Source organism: Rhinopithecus bieti, unplaced genomic scaffold (assembly GCF_001698545.2).
Source record: "Rhinopithecus bieti isolate Rb0 unplaced genomic scaffold, ASM169854v2 scaffold_1530, whole genome shotgun sequence".
Taxonomy (NCBI): Eukaryota; Metazoa; Chordata; class Mammalia; order Primates; family Cercopithecidae; genus Rhinopithecus; species Rhinopithecus bieti.
The window spans coordinates 1,735,613-1,754,625 of NW_016803808.1; the positions used below are offsets into that span (position 1 = coordinate 1,735,613).

A 19,013-nucleotide genomic window follows, 5' to 3' on the forward strand; every position below is an offset into this window, starting at 1 on the left:
CGCCCAGGGAGCCCGAGCCGCGGCCGCTCCCGCCACCCCCGCCCGGCCGGCCCAAGATGGAAGCGACCGTTGGCCCCGCACCTTCCCGCCCAGAGCCGTCCCTGAGGGGAGCGGCATCGACAGCCGGCTGCTCCCGAGGGCGGCACCTCCGCCCGGCCCTCAAGCCCAGAGCGGCCGGAGGATGCCCGCGGGCCGACCCAGGCGCTCACCTTCACGTCTCCGCGGCCGCGACGCGAGTCCCACCACTTTGATCTGCTTTTGGCTTTAGCTGAGGACCCTCCCGTCTCAGCCTACCCCGGAGCCGAGGGGCCGTCCGCCTCCCAATGATGCGCCGAGCTTGGCCCGAGAGTCCCGCCCCCCGACGCGCCGCTGGCCAATGAGGACCGAGCGCGCGGAAGGGGGCGAGGGGGGCGGAGCGGGAGGGAACGCGGAGGCTAGGAGGGTGGGTCGGCGCGGGGAAGTTCGGTTGGCCGGCAGGCTGCGGCTTCGGCCACGGGGTTTCCTCCAATTAGATCCAGGGTAAAAGGACGTCACTGTTGCCATGGCGATGCCGTTACCAACTCCCCTCAGCCTCCCCACCACCCCGGCACTTCTGGGTGCGGCACGAGACCCAGAGGCGCGCACAACCTCCGAAGCGGCGACTACGTCTCCCGGTGCGGATGGTGCATTGCATCTCAAGGTCTCTGGACGAGTCTGGACTGGAGGGTGACATATTCAGCTGTTTTGGAGCACAGGGGCCTTTCTTTCCTCCACCTTCCGATCTATGACAAAGGTTTGGATCCCAAGATACTAAACCCAGACCTTAATCACGTTGCCGTTAGGTCTGGGAATTAAGCAAACCGCATCCCTATTAAAGAATAATTGATTCCTGGAGACAGTGGCTTCAGTATGGCACCTACGTGGTGAATTCAGGTGTTCAGATGGGCACCCTAAAACAAAAACTTCCCTTGTGAAAAGGTAGGTCCCAGAAGATCCAGGCGAGTCTCTGTGACAATGCCAAGTATTGTGGTTTTCTTTAAAATGGGAAATGACATTCAGCACAATCTGCAGGAAAACACCTAGAACCACCCCTTCCCACCCCCCAAAAAAAACCCTGCCCATAACATCGCTCCCCTAAAAAAGCAATTTTATGTTTCTTTCAGGCTTTCCAGGTTATGCATCTACATCTATAATTTTTCACATCATTGTCACATGCGCACACGCTTTTTGTTTCTGGTATTGTTTGTAAGAGCACACTTGAAAAGCCGAAATCCTCTCCCTGGATGTCGATTTCTGATTTTCTCCTCCTGGGGAACACCCTGCTGAAGTGAGAAAGATTTCCCCAGGCCCCTCCCATTCAGGGTAATCCCTGGCAGCTCCCTTTCCTTTTAAACCACTCCTGTCTCTCCTGGCACTCCACTCCCCTAACTCCATCCAGGTAGGGTGGCTGTCCTGCCCGTCTGGCGAGTGGCCTTTGTGCCATCTTAAGATGAGAATTGCCCTCTGGGTTCACGCTGCTATGATCCCGATTCCAGCAGGTCTAGGGAGAATGGATCATAGAAGGCCCAAGAATGCCACAGGCAAGAAAGAATTTCCCATTCTCGGTGGAGACCTGAGCGAATCCGGAGAATCTCTAGAATGGGAGATCTGAGAGTGCAAACAGATGGGAGGAGAAGGTGCCGACTTTCCAGAAATTCAGACTCCCTTTTGACTGCCCCTCCCTGTCCTGACTTGTAAAGGTTGCTTTGTGCTTTGACAGACAGGAGCGGCCTGGATTGGAAAGGGCCTGTGTCTTAAGACAGAAATGCCTTACTATGTTCCAGCCTTATAATGGAGGGCCCTGCTGTTATTTCTGGAATCCCTGGGGCCCCACTGCAGACACATGAGTGTTTATGGCCCTGTGGGCTGGGGTGGAGCTGGACACCGAGAAATCCCAATGGAAAGAATTTGCATGTGGAAGGTCAGATAAAATGCCTTCTGTATGACCAGTGAATTTCAAGCTTACCAAAATTAGAGGCAACGCGGGCAAGGGGAGAAGCCAGTGGAGGTGGATGGGGGATAGAGACCCTGGAGAGGAAATCGTCAGGGGATGGGACCTCTGTGGTAGGGAGAGGTGCTACCAGAAGGAGCAAGCACACTAAATTCTTTGTCAGAAAGTCTAGGCTGTGCTGCCGTCTCCCCCAGTGACCTTGGGCAAGTTTTTGCTGCTTTCTGTACCTCAGTCTCTGAAATTTCTGCTTTCATTCAATCAAATATTTATTGAACACCAACTCATCTAGTTGCAATCATCTGGAATCATGGGTAAAAACTGCTTCCAACCAATGATGCAGTATAAAATTGCATTTTAGGAAGATTCAGAGGACCCTCTGCATAGCTAAAGGCTTCTGTGCCTGAAAGGACTCGGGTTGGAGAGAAATAAAGGCTCTGGGAACTTGAAGTCCCTGGACACAGAAAGAACTAATGTGTGTTGAGTGATTGCATGTGTCAAGCACTATTTTAAGTCTTTTAGCAAGAATTAACTTATCCAATCTGCTTAATGCCACTACAAAGTAGGTGTTATTATGCTCACCGTCTGTATTTCACAGACGAGGAAATGAAGGCACAGGGTGGTCAAGCATGATGTACAGGGCCACACAGCTAGAGAGCGGCAGAACTTGGATATGGACCCCATGCAGTTTGGGTGCCAAAGCCCATCTTTTTAACCACTGCTGAGGCTGCCTCACCAAGTCTCCCCAGATCTCTGCTAGATACTGTAGAGAACCTAGGACAGATCAGACCCGCCTCTGTCTTCTAGGAGTTTCTCCCTAGTAAATATGAAACCTGTTAAGCATCACATCCAACATATTGGGAAGAAGTGCAGGGAACAGACAGCTAGCAAAGGGAGTACTGAGAAATTATTACCTTATTTATGAAGTTCTTATTATTTTTTCTAAGTTACCTGGTATGAAGAAACTCCTGGAACAAAAAGGAGCACACTAACACGGAGCCAGAAGACCCTAAAATCCAGCCCTGCTATTTATATGTGATTTGAGCTTGGATACCTTGATCTTCTGGAAACTCAGTTCCCTCTATCTGTAATCTAGAAAAATAATCCCAGCTGGGCACAGTGGCGCATGTCTGTAATCCCAATACTTTGAGAGGTTGAGATGGTAGATTGCTTGAGCCCAAGAGTTCCAGACCAGTGTAGGCAACATGGCAAAAACCTATATCTACAAAAAAATATAAAAGTTATCTGGGCATGATGGTGCACACATGTAGTCCCAGCTACCTGGGAGGCTGAGATGGGAGGATCACCTGAGGCCAGAAGGTTGAGGCTGGCGTGAGCCATGATTGCACCTCTGCACTCCAGCCTAGGCAACAGAGTGAGACCCTGTCTCAAAAATCATCATCATCATCATCATCATCATCATCATCATCATCGCAACATCAAAGAGTTGTTTGGAGATTAGATGAACTGTCACATAGGAAAATGCTGAGCATATAGCAAGTGTTCAGTAAGTAGCATTTTCTTTTTTCCTTCTTTCCCTCTGCTTGGGGATGGGGTACAGTGCTGGGGGGATGCTATCCAGCTGCAAGGAACTTTAGAACTTTATTAAATGTTTAGTGAAAGCTTATCTCTCGAATCATTGTTGTAATTAGTGCAGTTAATGGTCTACAGAATGACTGCATTCCATGTACATTTCAGAATGAATGAGACCTGGTTGAGCTCACTCTCATAAATTGTTTCAGTGATTTATTTACTCAGACCAGTGGATCGCCAGAAACTTCTTCCTTTCCTGCCATATGGCAGCTAGTTTAGTGACAAGCAAACATTTGAGTGGGACTTTTCCTCCAAAATTTTCATGTAATTACTATTGGGGCTTCTGTGCAGTGGGCAGATAAAGAGTTGCCCCCACCTGGCCTGTGGGTGCTAAATGAGGTTTCGTAGAGTCACAGATAGTTGGGGAAATCAAGGGAGGCTGGTCAAGGAAGTCTTTCTACATATTCCTTAGTTTGAAACGTTATTCACTTTGTTCAGGGTGATGGTTAGTTGTATGTGTCAACTTGGTGGATCACGATACCCAGATACTTAGTCAAACACTGTTCTGGGTGTTTCTGTGAGGATGTGTTTGGATGAGATTAACGTTTAAATCAGTGGACTTTGTTGTTGGTGGTGGTTTTTTCGGTTTTGTTTTTTGAAACAGTCTCACTCTGTCCCCCAGGCTGGAGTGCAGTGGTGTGATCTTGGCTCACTGCAGCCCTCACCTCCCTGGTTCAAGCGATTCTCCTGCCTCAGCCTCCTGAGTGGCTGGAATTATAGATGTGCACCACCATGCCTGGCTAATTTTTGTATTTTTAGTAGAGACAGGGTTTCATCATGTTGGCCAGGCTGGCCTCAAACTCCTGACCTCAAGTGATCCACCTGCCTCAGCCTCCCAAAGTGCTGGGATTATAGGCGTGAGCCACTGCACCTGGCCTAGATCAGTAGACTTTTGAATAAGCAGTTTGCACTCCCTAATATGGGTGGGCCTCATCAAGTCAGAAGACCTGAAAAGAACACAAAGAGCATCCTTATTTGAGCAAGAGGGAATTCTCCAGCAGACTGCCTTCAGACTCCATCCGAAGCGCCGGCCCTTCCTGTGTCCCCTGCGGATGCTTTTAGAACTAGAAAGGGAACATGAGCTCTCCTGGATCTACGTCCTGCTGGCCTGCAGGTTTTGAACTTGCCAGCATCCATAACTGTGTGAACAAATTCCTTTTAATAAATCTCTCTCTCTACACACATACACATACATATAAATACGTGTGTGTATTCTATTGAAGCATTTAGTAACCTTTTTTTTACCCAACAGATGATACGCATATCTTTTTCTTTTCTTTGGAGCCTCACTCTGTTGCCCAGGCTGGAGTGCAGTGGCATGATCTCAGCTCACTGCAACCTTTACTTCCCGGGTTCAAGCAATTCTCCTGCCTCAGCCTCCTAAGTTGCTAGGACTACAGGCACATGCCACCACGCCTGGCTAATTTTTGTATTTTTGGTAGAGATGGGGTTTCACCATGTTGGTCAGGCTGGTCTTGAACCCCTAACCTCAGGTGATCTGCCCACCTTGGCTTCCCAAAGTGCTGGGATTATAGGTGTTAGCCACTACGCCTGGTCAGATATGGATATCTTTTAATAGCTTTTAATGTGTGTCTGCAACATACCAGTCTCTCTTCTCTCCCTTACCAGACCATAAGCCTCTTGAGGGTAAGGGTTTTTGTTTGTTTGTTTGTTTGTTTTAAATCTTGTATTCGGTGACTGCTCAACAGCTAGGTAAACTTAGCTATTATAGTTCCCACTGGCTGACTAAACTGATGCTCAGAGAGGTTAAATTACCTATCCCAATTGGTAAACTTTAGAGTTAAGACTTAAAAACAGGTCTGTCTGATTTCAATCTTCTATTACAACAAGCAAGAATCTGTGCTACCTGCAATGGAAGACAGAAGCTCCAGTGTTTGCTGGCCTGGGAACAATGTTTAGTTATTTGAGGCTGGTGGGCGGCTGAATATGTATCTACCCGTGAGTCAGAGGCTGATTTTATTTTCATGTGGAAGGCTCTGTTTCTATGCTCAACACATCCAGCAACAAAAGAGGTGCCTCCTTGTCCCTTGTCTGTTCCCTTTAATTGTCTACATGGTTCTCCTCCTCTCCCACTACCACCATCAGACTGCTACCTCCCAGTGGGAGAAGTTACATCTGACCTGCATGTCCCTGGTGACTTTACTGGGCCACAGAAGGCATTCAGTGAAGGCTTGTTTGGAGAGTGGATCCAGACCATTCAGGATGCATTTCCAATAACGCTGACCATTGGCCTTGTGTGCTTACTATGTGCCCAACCATATGCAGAGTCACTAGAATAGTAAAGCCACAGGAGGAAAGCACACAAGGTGGAGCTGTGTCTTCAGCAGATGTTCCATAGATACAGGATTGCCTCTGCGCGGAAGAGTATACCCAGGACCTTCAAGCCAGGACAGAAGGTCCCTGAGCCATCAGAAAACTGTCACAAGATCACAGACTGATGCTCACACATACAAGACTTAGAGGAGCATTCTCCAAGCCCTCGCTCAGAGTCAATTTCCTGCTAATTCATTCCACAAAATGTTTGAAGGTCTTCCACATGCCAGATGCTGTCCTAAGGGCTGGGGTTTCCAGCATGATTAAGACACAGTCTGTGCTTAGAAGGAGCTTGACTGAGAGCAGAGAGGTGGGTGCCTAACCTGGAGGTCAGCAAAGGCAGGGAAAATCCCCTTTCTCTTCAGTTGCAAGTTGTTCAGTTACCAGGTTTCCGGGTCCACAGCAGTCCAGAAGTGGCTACTTAGAAGGTGGGAGCGGAATTATTTCCGATACTTCCTCTGAAATCTACTCCACATTTCTGCAGATGACTTTGAGTAGTGACAGGTAGGGTTTTGGGGAGCCCATTTCTATGGTCTATGCAAGGCAATCAGTGGACAAGGCAGAGACGACAAACCCATAAAGAGCTCATAAAAAAGCTGGAGAGGCCAGGGCCAAATAGTGTTGAGGTACATGGCCCATATGTCCCAGGAAGGCCCTCGGTATGCAGCAGTTAGCCTTAATCATCACAAAAAAATGGTCATTATGTTTTGTGTTTTTATGCTTCATACTATATGTAGACATATACCTTCTCTCTCTGTCTCTCTCTGGACATATATTAGAGTTGGGATTTTTTTAAGTTTTGGTACATAATCATCTCCCTAATTATGACTCATCTCCAGACAATTTGAGATAGTTGAAGAGATGAATGACCACAAAACAGCTAGAGAACAATGCACACAGGAGTTGATTGTGTGCTTCTCACAATAAGTGCTATGGGAGTTGAGAGAAGGGAGACATGAGTGTGGGCTCAGGCACCAGAAGGCTATGGAGTGAAAGGGACCCCTGTGGGGACAGCCACTGAGGTCATGCCAGTCTGTGTTTCCATCCTTCCTGCTGCCCCTGGAGGGGCCCCTGGAAAGGGAGGAAGGCACAGGTGTTTCTCCTTGTGCTGGAGTTTCGTTTGGACAGGGCTGACTCCCGAAAAGGTGGATCTGGATACGAAGTTGGAATGTGACTAGCCAGGAGAGCTAGGTAGCCATGGTGCAGAGGACTCTTCTACCTCTCCTCCTCCTGCCCTAACCAGCTCAGCACCAAGCACATGGGCACTTTAAAAGCACAGGACATGCTGGGAGACTCGCTGTGCTACCCTCAACCCCTTCAGCAGGAGCAGCTCTGTAAAAAACGCAAGTGTGACCTGCATTTTGCTTTGTGACTTAAAACCCTTCACCGTTATTCAGCTGCAGCGCAGCATGGTGGTTGGACTCAGGAGCCAGATGACCTGGGTTCAAATCATGGCTGCACTACTCACGAGATATGTGACGTTGGGCAGGTCAGCTGGCCGCTCTGTGCCATTGGGGATGATGGTAGTGAGAGTCCTAGCCTACAGGGTTGTTAGGAAGCTCCAGGGAGGAAGGCTGGTGAGGAGCTCCTCGACTCCTCTCTGTCTTCTCTTCTGGCTCCATTCCTTCTCTCTGCTTCAGCCTCTTCTGGGCTTTGCTCTGCTGCCATCTTCCCCTGGCTACCCGCTCCTCTCTCAGGTCTTCGAGGAAATGGCACTTTCTCCCTGGGGTGTTCTAGGGCTCTGAGCCCCTCTCAGCTAGGTGAGCTCCCCCGTCCTGGACTCCCCAAGCAGGTAGTCATTTGATGTTGCTTCCCACTTGTCCAATAGCTGAAGGTGTCTCAGAGAGGGGGTGCTACATCCATGTGATTTGCCTGTGTAGCCCCAGTGCCTAGCAGAGTGCTTGGCAGATACGCTGGGTGCCAAGAAAGCAATGGCCAAGTGGACGAATTCACAAAGGATGGAAGGAGGAGTCATAGGCTAGTGCACAGTACCCCAAGGACAGAGCTGAGGCTGCTAGTCAGGACAGCTTCAGGCTCTGGCCAGGCTCCAGCACACAGCTGGAGGCACCCGTGACTCTAGCTGGGAGGGGCTGGAAGATCCAGACAGCCCCTGACCGCCCTCCTTCCCCTTAGTCATGTCCATTTCTGTAAACAAATTCTCAACTGCACCAGAAGGCAGCTGAGAGAACCCAGAAGAAACCTTTTGCAGAGAGAGAAAATAACCCTTTTGAATGTGATCAATCACCCTGATTTATTTGGATGATTTCTCTTCTGGATTTCCTTAAACCAGGGAAAACCCAGGTAAGATATTTGGGGCCCTCATTTATCTAGACAAAAGACATAAAAGCTTGTTGCATCAAAAGCCACCCCTGGAAAAAAACGGAGTTTCACCAACCCACTCAGCTATTAATATGAGATGCTCTCTGCCTGGGGACAGCAATTGCTGTAATTGATGCAAACGGTCCCAGCCACACTCACTGATTGTGGTTCTGAAACTCAGAGCTGCAGCTGACCAGACTGATGCGGCCAGCCTCACTCTGAAGGATCCTGCAGCAGGCAAATTGCTGGAATGTGTTCAGACGGAATCCAGCTGCTACCACCGTCACACAAACTTCCTAGAATAGAGGACAAAAGGTAGCAACTTGTTGCTGCTTGAGCCAAGAGATTTAGAACATGAGACCAAATGAGAGAGATTAAAATAAAAAATACAAGAAGTCAGTGAAATGAAGATTTAGCTCACCAGGCCAAAGCAGGCAGTCTTGGGTCTTTGCTGGACAGTTGTAGCTGCCATATAAGCTGTCCCTGCCAGGGCTGGGATCTGGAGGCTGATGCTGAAACCTCGGCCTGGAGGTGATGTTGATGAAGCAGGGCTCTCACAGCCCCTACACGGTCAGAGGTCTGGGCAGTGCAGATGAGATTATCACTCCAAGATCCTCAAAGCATCCAGGAAAAAAGCACATCTAGGTACATTAGCTGAATTTTTTAGAACACTAGTAAGCACCTAGTAGATGCTCAGAAAATGCATATTTTCTTTCCCTTTCCTGAAGACCAGGGGCCTAGCTTGGTCTGTATTGATTACTATATCAGAGTCCTCATTTGCAAGTGAAAGAAACCAACTCCAGTGGATTGAAATATAAGACTATTACTTCTTACTGATGGTGAGGCAGGTTGGTGAAGCAGGCTTATCGAATGAGCAGGCGCTGAGAGGGTGTGCAGCTAGAACCATGGCCCAAATCACTGTGCAGACCTCTCCCAGGGAGATCCCTGTTGCTTCTGCCACTGAACAGCAGACATCACAGCATGCTGCACTGACTCCATGGCACCAGGTCCTGGAACCTGGACGCCAACACAGTCCAGTACCCTCTACTCTCATTGAAATCCATGACACCAAGCCTTGCTACTGCCCCACAAAGGAATTCTCCACAGTCCCTGCTGCTTTGGATCATTCACTCCAGATTCAAAATCCTGGCTGTGGTTTCTGGCCGGGCCCAAGTCACGTGCCATGCCAAGGTTCAAGATAAGCTAGGGGGAGTAAGTATCTAGAATGTACACCTTTCAAAGAGGAAAGTGGGCTCCACGTCCCACTAAGATTCATAAAGTGGGGGATTCTTCCAACAAAGAAAGGGGCTTCAGAGGCTGGGCAGCCCAAAAATAGCACATCCCCTGCAGTTATACTTGGGTTTCCAGTCTACATGGCAGAAAAAGGAAGCAAAAGCTATGCATGGACAGTGTGCAGAAGCTGGAGCCTGGGAAAAGCCTTAGCCTGGACTTCATCTTTCTCTCTCTGGAAAAGGTTGGGGGAGCTTTACTGTCATTGATGCCCCTACCTGGAAGGCTTTTCCCTCCCCAAACTTTCCCTCCTCCGAGACCCACAAAGATCTCCCTCTTGTTGAAGATGCGATTCTACCTCTAGATTGCATCACACTTTTTAGAAATGAATTACTTCATTTATGTAGGTCTTGTCAAGCTCCCCCAGATGAGGACAAAACTCATATTCATTAAACAGTTAACAAACATTCACTGAGTGTCTGCTAGGCCTTGGGGAGACCTAGGGCACAAAGATGTGGCCTGTGCCTTTGAGAAGAAGGTCACATTGGGTGCCAAGTGTGTGGAGGTGTGAAGGCTTTGCAGAGGAGGTGACTTATTTAAATGGGTCTTAAGATGTTCCCAGCCATTGGTAGAGGGAGAGGTGCATCCCAGAGAGAAGGAACAGCATGTACAGGGCAAGGAGTCATGAGAAGGCGTGGTGGTTTTGGAACGGATTTGTTGGGATATGGTGTGTGTGTGGGCAGCAGGCAAGGAGGTGAGAGGTGAGGTCGCTGCTAAAGATTGGGACCACATGGCCAGGCACGGTGGCTCACGCTTGTAATCCCAGCACTTTGGGAGGCTGCGGTGGGTGGATCATGAGGTCAGGAGTTCGAGACCAGCCTGGCCAAGATGGTGAAACCCCGTCGCTACTAAAAATACAAGAATTAGCCGAGCGTGGTGGCGGGAGCCTGTAATCCCAGCTACTTGGAAGGCTGAGACAGGAGAATCACTTGAACCTGGGAGGTGGAGGTTGCAGTGAGCCGAGATTGTGCTACTGCATTCCAGCCTGGGCGACAAAGTGAGACTCCGTCTCTAAAAAAACAAAACAAAAAAAACAAAGATTGGGACCACATTCTTTTTACCCCAATCTTTAAAACCTGCTGGGTTTTTTTGTTGTTGTTTTTTGTTTTTGTTTTTTTTAACCCATTGAGTTTTACATTTTGTTTTATTTTCTTATTTTTGTAGAGACAGAGGTCTTGCTATATTGCCCAGGCTGGTCTCAAGCTCCTGGCCTCAAGTGATCCTCCTTCCTCAGCCTCCCAAAGTGCTGGGATTACAGGTGTGAGTCACTGCGCCTTGCCTGAAACCACATTCTTAGGACCCTTGAGTATCTCCCTGAGGAAAAGACATTGTATCCTGAGACCATTAGAAATCATCAGATACTTTTAAATTGATGTTTTATTGTGGTATATATACATAACATAAAATTTGCCATGTAAACCATTTTTAAGTATACAGTCCAGTGGCATTAAACACATTCAAAATGCTGTACAGCCAGCACCACCATCCATCTCCAGATGTACAGCCAGCACCACCATCCATCTCCAGAATTCTTTCATCTTGTAAAACTGAAACTCTGCACCCATTTAACACTCACCCCCCATGCTCCCCTCACCCTAGTTCCCGGCAACTGCCACCATCCTACTTTCTGTCTCTATCATCAACGCTTTTAAGCCCGAGGGCCACCTGCTGGGATTTTTAAGAAAAGTCCCCACAGCTACATTGTAAAGGATAGGTTGGAGGATTTGGGGTAGGAGGCGACTGCAGAGAACTCCAGAGGTGACGATGACAGTGGCAGTGGGTTGGGGGGGTGTGTGCAGGAGGGTGACGAGAGAGATTGCGGAGATATTGATTAGATGCAGAAATCAAGAGGCATCCAAGGTCACTCCAAGACATCTTTTATTTTATTTATTTATATTTTTCAGACAGAGTCTCACTCTGTTGCCCAGGCTGGAGTGCAGTGGTCTGATCTGGGCTCACTGCAACCTCCGCCTCCTGGGTTCAAGCAATTCTCCTGCCTCAGCCTCCTGAGTAGCTGGGACTACAGGCGCGTGCCATCATGCCCAGCTAATTTTTGTATTTTTGGTAGAGACAGGATTTTGACATCTTGGCCAGACTGGTTTTGAGTTCCTGGTCTCAAGTGATCCGCCCGCCTTGACCTCCCAAAACGCTGGGATTACAGACGTGAGCCACTGTACTCAGCCCGAGGTGTCTTTTTCTATTTTATTTTCATGATGTTAACCCCCACACCCATTCTTGTGTGAGATAGAGAGGCGATTATGATCGCACAGGAGTTTTAAATAATCCTCTGACCCTATCAATTCATAAATATTTCAAAATTACAGGCTATTTAGAGGGTGTCGGACATCCTCCCATATCATTCCCGTAAGATGTGTGAGAGGACTTTAGGGTAAGTTTGACCATTGCATGCTCTAATCCATTTCATAAAAGAGAAATCATTTACAAAAGTAGTTTATGGTCATGAAATGTGCAATGACAATTCAGAACAGTTCCTGTGCTAAGAAGAATTATCTGAAGCTTGCAATCAAAAGACAGCCGACTAAACACAGGATCTGAAGTGATCAGAAGACCCGGGTTCCAGTCCAGTCTTCCACGAACTCGGTGACCCTGGAAGAGTGGCTTAACTTCTCTGTATCTCTGTTTCCTCTTTAGCGCAGTGGTTGCTGTGAGGATTAAATGAGATGCTTTGTGTAAAGCCCTGCGCAGCATGTGACCCACAGTGAGTGCTCAGTTCATAGTGGTTGCTGTTGTCTGTTATGATAACATTGATCATCATCATTATCTCCAAGGACTCATTCAGCCCTGATGCCCTGCGCTTTGCAGTTGTTCTTTTTTTTTTTTGAGACGGAGTCTTGCTCTGTCCCCCAGACTGGAGTGCAGTGGTGCCATCTCAGCTCACTGCAAGCTCTGCCTCCCGGGTTCACGCCATTCTCTTGCCGCAGGCTCCCGAATAGCTGGGACTACAGGCAACCGCCACCAAGCCCGGCTAATTTTTTTGTATTTTTAGTAGAGATGGGGTTTCACCGTGTTAGCCAGGATGGTCTCGATCTCCTGACCTTGTGATCCACCCGCCTTGGCCTCCCAAAGTGCTGGGATTACAGGCATGAGCCACCGCGCCGGCCTGCAGTTGTTCTTGAGAGGGAGATGAAACTGTCCCTTCCTGGTTGTTCTGAAGAGAGTGTCCCACCCTCCCTGCGGGGCCTCCCCCATCCCTGTAGGCTAAGCCTCAGTTTTTCTGGAGTGTGACATTTCCGCCAGCCTCATTCTCTTCCTTTCTCACTTCTCCCAACTTACTCTGGTCCCAAATCACCCTGTCTAGTCTTCCTTAGCAGCTGTGCTGTTTCCTTTTCTGCCCCCATGATGCCAACATCTCCTCTGAATCTGGGCGCACTAGAGGTAGAGAAGGGGTGAGAGCTTCTCTCTCCTCTCTTAGGCCATAGACCCCTCCCTGAAGCTCCTCTGGCCCCTATCTCTGAGCCTCAGAGCCTTCCTTGCCACTTGGAGCTCCCCTTTGGGTGCCCTCTTGAAAGCTGTGTTCTGGGTACAGAATCTTGTCTAGAGCCTCAGATATTGGGACTTTCCCTGTGGGAAGCCAGGCTGAGGGACATCTCTGAGCTCTGAGGGGGCTGCTGGGCTGTGATTTGGTGCAGGGCTGACATCTGTATTTGAAACACAGAGTGGGCCAATGTGAACTCTATTGATTGAGAAGAGACACAGATGCTAGAGTGAAGGTGCATGGATTGGAGGCATCTTGGAAACCCACACAATAGGAAACGGCTTTAGCCTGGACTGTTCCCACAGGGCTAGGCGCTCCCTACCTAAGAGAGAAGCCACATGTTTTTCTTCTTCGCAGTATGTAGTTTAAAATCATTTACTTTGTAGACAACAACCCACAGGGCTAGGCACATACCCGATTGACTGATTGGTAAGAGTCAAATATTTGTTGATGGAAAAAGCTTCAAGTTGTGTTTAGAAATTGCTCATGAAGTTAAACATCTATTTTGAAGTTACTTTGGTTGTGAGGCTTGAGGTTCTGTATCACCCTATAGTTTTAGGGTCCTTTACATTTTTCAGTATTGTTGAAAAGCAATTCATTGTTCACCATGTGCCATGGTAGTTCCCCAACTTGAAGGCAGAGACTGTGCTTGTGTCTCTCCCAGCACCTAACAGAGTGGTGAATGTGTAGCAGGTATTCAATAAATATTAATTTCGAGCATCTTTTGTAGCACACATTATTTATTCTAGATCATTAACCTCAGAAATTCCAACTTAGTCACCTGCCAGGCCTAATTCCTTGTTTCAAGGAAGTGAGACACCACTCGGGACTGCCTGTGATCAGTGCATGCTGTACGTTTTCATGCGTGTCTGCCTGGATTCCCATGTGGCCAGCTGATGATGATTGAAAAGTGAGTATCCAGCAGGCATTGCCAGGACCAATGTCTCATCAGAGACCCTGTTCACACATGCTCTTCACTTGGTGACCGGTTTTACAGGTTTCCGATGACAGCAAGTATTTGTCTGTATTTCCCGGTGCAGAATTCTAGGCTCCTGGCAGCTTTTGTGAAAAAGCATAGGCAGGAAAACCGTCACGTACTCCAAAGTTCTTCGAAAGTGAGTTTCATCACTGACCAGAGTTTCGAGTACAGAGTCTTTATCTTGGTTAGCGCAGAAGTAACTGCGCTACAGTAACTGACCAACAAAAGTGCCTTCCAGTTCAAAGTCATGTTTAGTCTCACTTGAGCCCTCCGTCACTTAGTTTAGGGGCCTCCCTGTCATTGCTGGAAGGGACTTCAGGAAGCATCTCTTCCAGGTCTTTACCTAAGGGCCGATGTGGACGGTGTGTGGCCCGGACAGCTGTGTGGGTTGTGAACATACTGAAATAGGCTGCTCCCGTGAGTAAAGATTTGCTGCCCACAGGCATCATGAGTGCCCCCCTGTTGCTCCCATTCTTTCCTGGAACCCTATAAATTCTCCACACCCTGATCTAGCATTGAAAGGGTTAATGTCTGGCCCAGCCCTGGGGGTGGTGGGTGGGGGCCTCCAGCTCTGCTGCTTCTGGGACTCTGCCACGTTGGGTCGTTGGGTCGGAGGTGAGGTATTTTGACCGTCACTCCTGGCAGTGGGGGTTCGGACCTGATGCACTAGAGAGCTGCATCGATGGGTTCCCAGTGAGGAAAGCTGTGCGAGGACGTGGCTACTTCAGGAGAGTGAAGCTGGCTGCTTCTGGGGCTAATCCTGAGGAGGCCTCAGGAGGCTGAGAAACTGAACACATGGCATGTGAGTAGTGTTTGTGGCTCTACCTACAGAGAGCCTAGAGGTTCTGAGGGACCTAAGTAGAAGGAGAGGCAGATGATGTCACCCCCGCATGTGCACCCCTTCCATGGCTGTCCACCTGCCCAGGATAATTAAACCCCTGAGCGTGGCATCAGCCCCCAGTCCTGGTCCTTGCCCACCTCTCCGCTCTCTCTGGCAGTCCCCCTGCTCTCCAGCCCCTCCTCTGCCCTCCTCCCTCCCTGCATCATGCTCTTCCCTCTACCTGGAACGTCCCACTCTTTGTTACTAACAAAGGTCTACTCATCCTTTAAGACCAAGTTTCTCCTTTTCTAAATTTTCTCTGTTTTCCAAACAGCCCTGACCCCAGGGCCACCACTGCCCACCATGGTGCTTTTGCAAGGTTCAGGAGACATCCAGAGAAGAGGCACAGCAGAGGCAGCCCTCCAAGGGTGCAGGCTGTTCTTGAAGCTCCCTCCCCTGTTCAGCCATCTGCACAGTGTCTGCCCTCGCCCTGCCCCTTGCTCTCTCATTGCATGCTGGCACCTGGTGGACCTCAGCATTGCATTTCCTGCCCTCCCTCGCAACCATAGGTTTCCTTCTGTGCTTCCTCCCACTGGCCCATGAGCTCTCCCAAGGCAGGGCCTGTGACGATGGTTTCTGGATCCCAAGTAACTGTGATAAGTAACTGTGGATCCCATGGTAAGCTGACCACAAATGTTTTTTTAAAGGAGAAAGAGAGCTAGAGGGGAGGAGAGGGAATGGGTGGAGGGGAACTCCCTATAACCTGTCTACTCCTCCGGCTCCCTTGGGCCTCTGGGGCAGTGCTGCTTTAATGGACAATGTCAGCAATGGAGGAAGAAGAGGAAGGGTGGGATTGGTGTGTCCTGGCTGCAAAGAGGGCTCCTCACCAGGCTCTTGCCAGCGCCCAGCCCCCATAGACCGAACCTCATGTTTACTTGCAGGGAGAACATATCTCTGGGGAGTGTTGGGGAAGGGATCTCCCGGATATAGGAAAGCCTGGATTCTTCAGGGGAGCAAAGCCCCCCAGATAGGATGTCTGGCACATCCTCGGGCCTCCTCAGAGGAATAAGGTGCTGTGGGACAAGTTAGAACCATAGCCTTCCTGAGCACAGTCCCAGGCTGGGGCCACAGTGAGGAACAAGGAGTCCCTGCCCTTGGGGAGTCCCAGTTCAGTAGAGATAAAAATCAATTACAGTACAATTCTCTATACACAGGGAAAAAAGTCTCCACAGTGCTGAGGCAGCCCCAGAGAAGAAGAGATCAATGCTGTTTGGGGATGGAAACTCACTCATAACATACAGGAAGGGAGGTCAGGAGTAAATGACACCTACCTTGGGTTTTAAAGAATGAATAAGGGTTAGGCAAGCCAGTGCAGGATGGAGGGGAGTTTTAGGCAGGAGAAACGGCATATGCAAAGACAGTCATACATGAAAAACAGCGTGCTCAGGAAGACACAAACAGGGAGATAACGTTGGGAGCTTCAAGTACCAGGCAGGGAAAGTGAGAGATGGGGCAGAGGAGGTGGGTGGGAGTGAGAACACAAAAAATGGTAAATGGAGCTCAGAGGGATCTAGAATTTACCTGTTACCTTCATTCAATTTACAATCCCTTATTAAGCTCCTTCTATATGTGAGATATTTTTCTTCGAATCTTCCCAGCAATCCTGATTCCCCCTTGTCACTAAGGAATGGGCACACCTTGGACATCACATGTCATCCAGACCCACTTTATAGAAGGGGAAACTGCAGCTTAGACTAGGTAAATGGGGTATCTGAGAGCTCCCAGTTGGTTAATGTCTGAACCAAGACTTGAATCCAGATCTCTAACCTGGCTCTGGTTCCAGACCCTTGCACTATGTGTGTAAAGCAGGCCCTTCAGAGCTGAAATCATTTCTTATTTATTGACACCTGAAGTGGTTTGTGAAATGATACTCAGGTCAAAGGAAGCCAGGATCTCTTTTGAAGCTCCGAAAATCAAAGAGACTCATGATTTGGTAAAGAGACTTCCATTACATGTGCATAAGCAGAATTTTCTGCTTGAAAAAAAAAGATGGGTTGGGGAGCTTTTAAGCACCTCCCTTTATGTTCCCATGGATGCCCACTTCTGAGGCTGGCTTGTCAGTTGCTCAATAGTGGTTCTAGTTTGCAAACGGTTCACCTTCAGGATATTGATCCCTCTCTAGTTCTCTCATTGATGTCCCTGTCATTGAGTGAGCTGTTTCAGCAGTGCTCCTGTTTTTTTTCAAAGTCACCCTCAGTTGCCATCGATTCCATCAGCATTCTTTGCAGGCTGCGGCCTTATTGGTTTGCAAGGACAGCAAATATTGGGAGTTTGGAAACAGCATGCTCCTGGCTTTCCTGGGGAGGGCTGGGCCCTGCAACCAGGTGGGCTTTGCTGAGACAGAAATGAGTGGCAGAAAATGATTGTCTCTGGGTTATAGCTTCAACCGCTAGGGCTCCCTTGTCTTCTTGGGTACAAGTCCTCCCTACAGGACACACAGACTGCATCCTTCTGCCTCCCTACCCGACCCCGCACCCGCTGAGTGCCATCTTCATAACCGGAAGAAGTCATGAGCTGGAAGTCAGCAGGCAGCCCCTCTGCCCAGGCTGTGCAGGATGCAATGTTCCAAACCACACCCAGATCTGCACCCTGAGGCCCCTAGTTGTGTGGGGTAGTGGGCAACGCCCAGGTTTGGTGTCAGAAAGGCAAGGTTCATACCTCAATGCTGCCATTTCTAGCTATGTGACCTTGCGAAGGTTACCTGCTTTTCCTGAGCCTTTATTATTAAAATTTTATTATGAAATTTCGTTTCAAAATGCACTAATATGGTAGCCACTAAGCACACATGGCTATTGAACGCTTGAAACGTGATGAGTCTGCATTGAGATGTGCTGCGAGTGTAACACACCTGGATTTCCTCCCTCCCCAGGTGCCACAGTGACCCGTGGTGCAGTAGGAAGGGCTGTTTTCCATGCCCAGTGAGGCCTGCTCAGCTCCCATGAGGTCTTTATGGATGGCCTGCCTCCCAACTGGTACCTACCTGGTCCTGTCACAGTCCCAGGACTCTAGACCTCAAGGCAGCCAGGCGGGTGCTACAGATGGTGACCTGTCAGTGGCACGGCCCGGCCCTGCAGCAGAATGCAGGGTTGGGGGGGGGGTGGTGAGGAATGGAGTGTGGATTGTGCCAAAACAGGAGTTTCTATGTCTAGTCCTGCCACCGACTGCACCTGCATTGCTGTGTGACCTTGACAGCTACTCCTTCTGCACCTGAACGTCCTCATGTAGAAACTGGACTTGCCTCCTGGGGTTCCTGCAAATATAAAATGAGCTAACACCTTTGAGGTGTTTGGCATTGTCCTGCCACTTGGCAAACACATGATAAATATTAGCAATCACTTGCAAGGGGTTGTGGGGTTGGGGGGAGCTTTGCCCCTCTCCTGCCTCTCCAGGGCTGAGCAGCAGTGAAGAACTTTCTGCATAGGAGAGAGCAAGAGAGATAAATAAACCCACATCTTCCTCTGAAGGAGGCTCCTGCTGGCTGGCTGCTCAGCTGACCAAGTCTCCCTCCTAGCCTCTCTTCACTCTCTGGTCCACCTTCAAGGGAGCCAGGTCACACAGCCTCAGCACCTCTTACACGCCAATCTCTAGCTGGTGCCTTCCACTGGCTGAACCGCATAGAGGGCGGCCAGGCACTGTGGTTCATGCCTGTAATCCCAGTGCTTTGGGAGGCCAAGAGTTCAAGTCCAGCCTGGCCAACACGGTGAAACACTGTCTCTACAAAAAATACAAAAATTAGCAGGGTGTGGTGGTGCTAAGCTTGCAGTGAGCTGAGATGGTGCCACTGCACTCCAGCCTGGGCGACAGAGCAAGACTCCATCTCAAAAAAAAAAAGAAAGAAAAGAAAAAGAAACTAGGGCCAGGCATGGTGGGTTCATGCCTGTAATCTCAGCACTTTGGTAGGCTGAGGTAGGTGGATCATCTGAGATCAGGAGTTTCAGACGAGCCTGGCCAACATGGTGAAACCCCATCTCTACTAAAAATACAAAAAGTAGCCAGGCGTGGTGGTGCGCACCTGTAGTCCCAACTACTCGGGAGGCTGAGGCAGGAGAATCATTTGAACCTGGGAGATGGAGGTTGCAGTGAGCTGAGATCACACTACTGCACTCCAGCCCAGGAGACAGAGTGAGACTCCGTCTCAAAAAAAGAAAAGAAAAAG

General features: G+C 49.2%; 1 protein-coding gene and 1 long non-coding RNA gene across 2 annotated transcripts in view; one reads left to right on the forward strand and one right to left on the reverse strand.

Annotated features, from left to right (window-relative positions):
- The window catches only part of YWHAQ (tyrosine 3-monooxygenase/tryptophan 5-monooxygenase activation protein theta), a 49,051-nt gene extending 48,717 nt beyond the window's left edge, over positions 1-334 (reverse strand). Inside the window, exon 1 of the mRNA XM_017853649.1 lies at positions 210-334. The gene's annotated coding sequence lies outside the window, so the exon portion shown is untranslated. The remainder of the gene's footprint in view (positions 1-209) is intronic.
- A 7,717-nt stretch (positions 335-8,051) lies between these two features.
- On the forward strand, positions 8,052-18,320 carry LOC108516264 (uncharacterized). Its single transcript, XR_001881755.1, has 3 exons — positions 8,052-8,194; positions 10,667-10,760; positions 17,727-18,320. It is a non-coding gene; the product is annotated as an uncharacterized LOC108516264 (long non-coding RNA).
- The last annotated feature ends 693 nt before the right edge of the window (positions 18,321-19,013 follow it).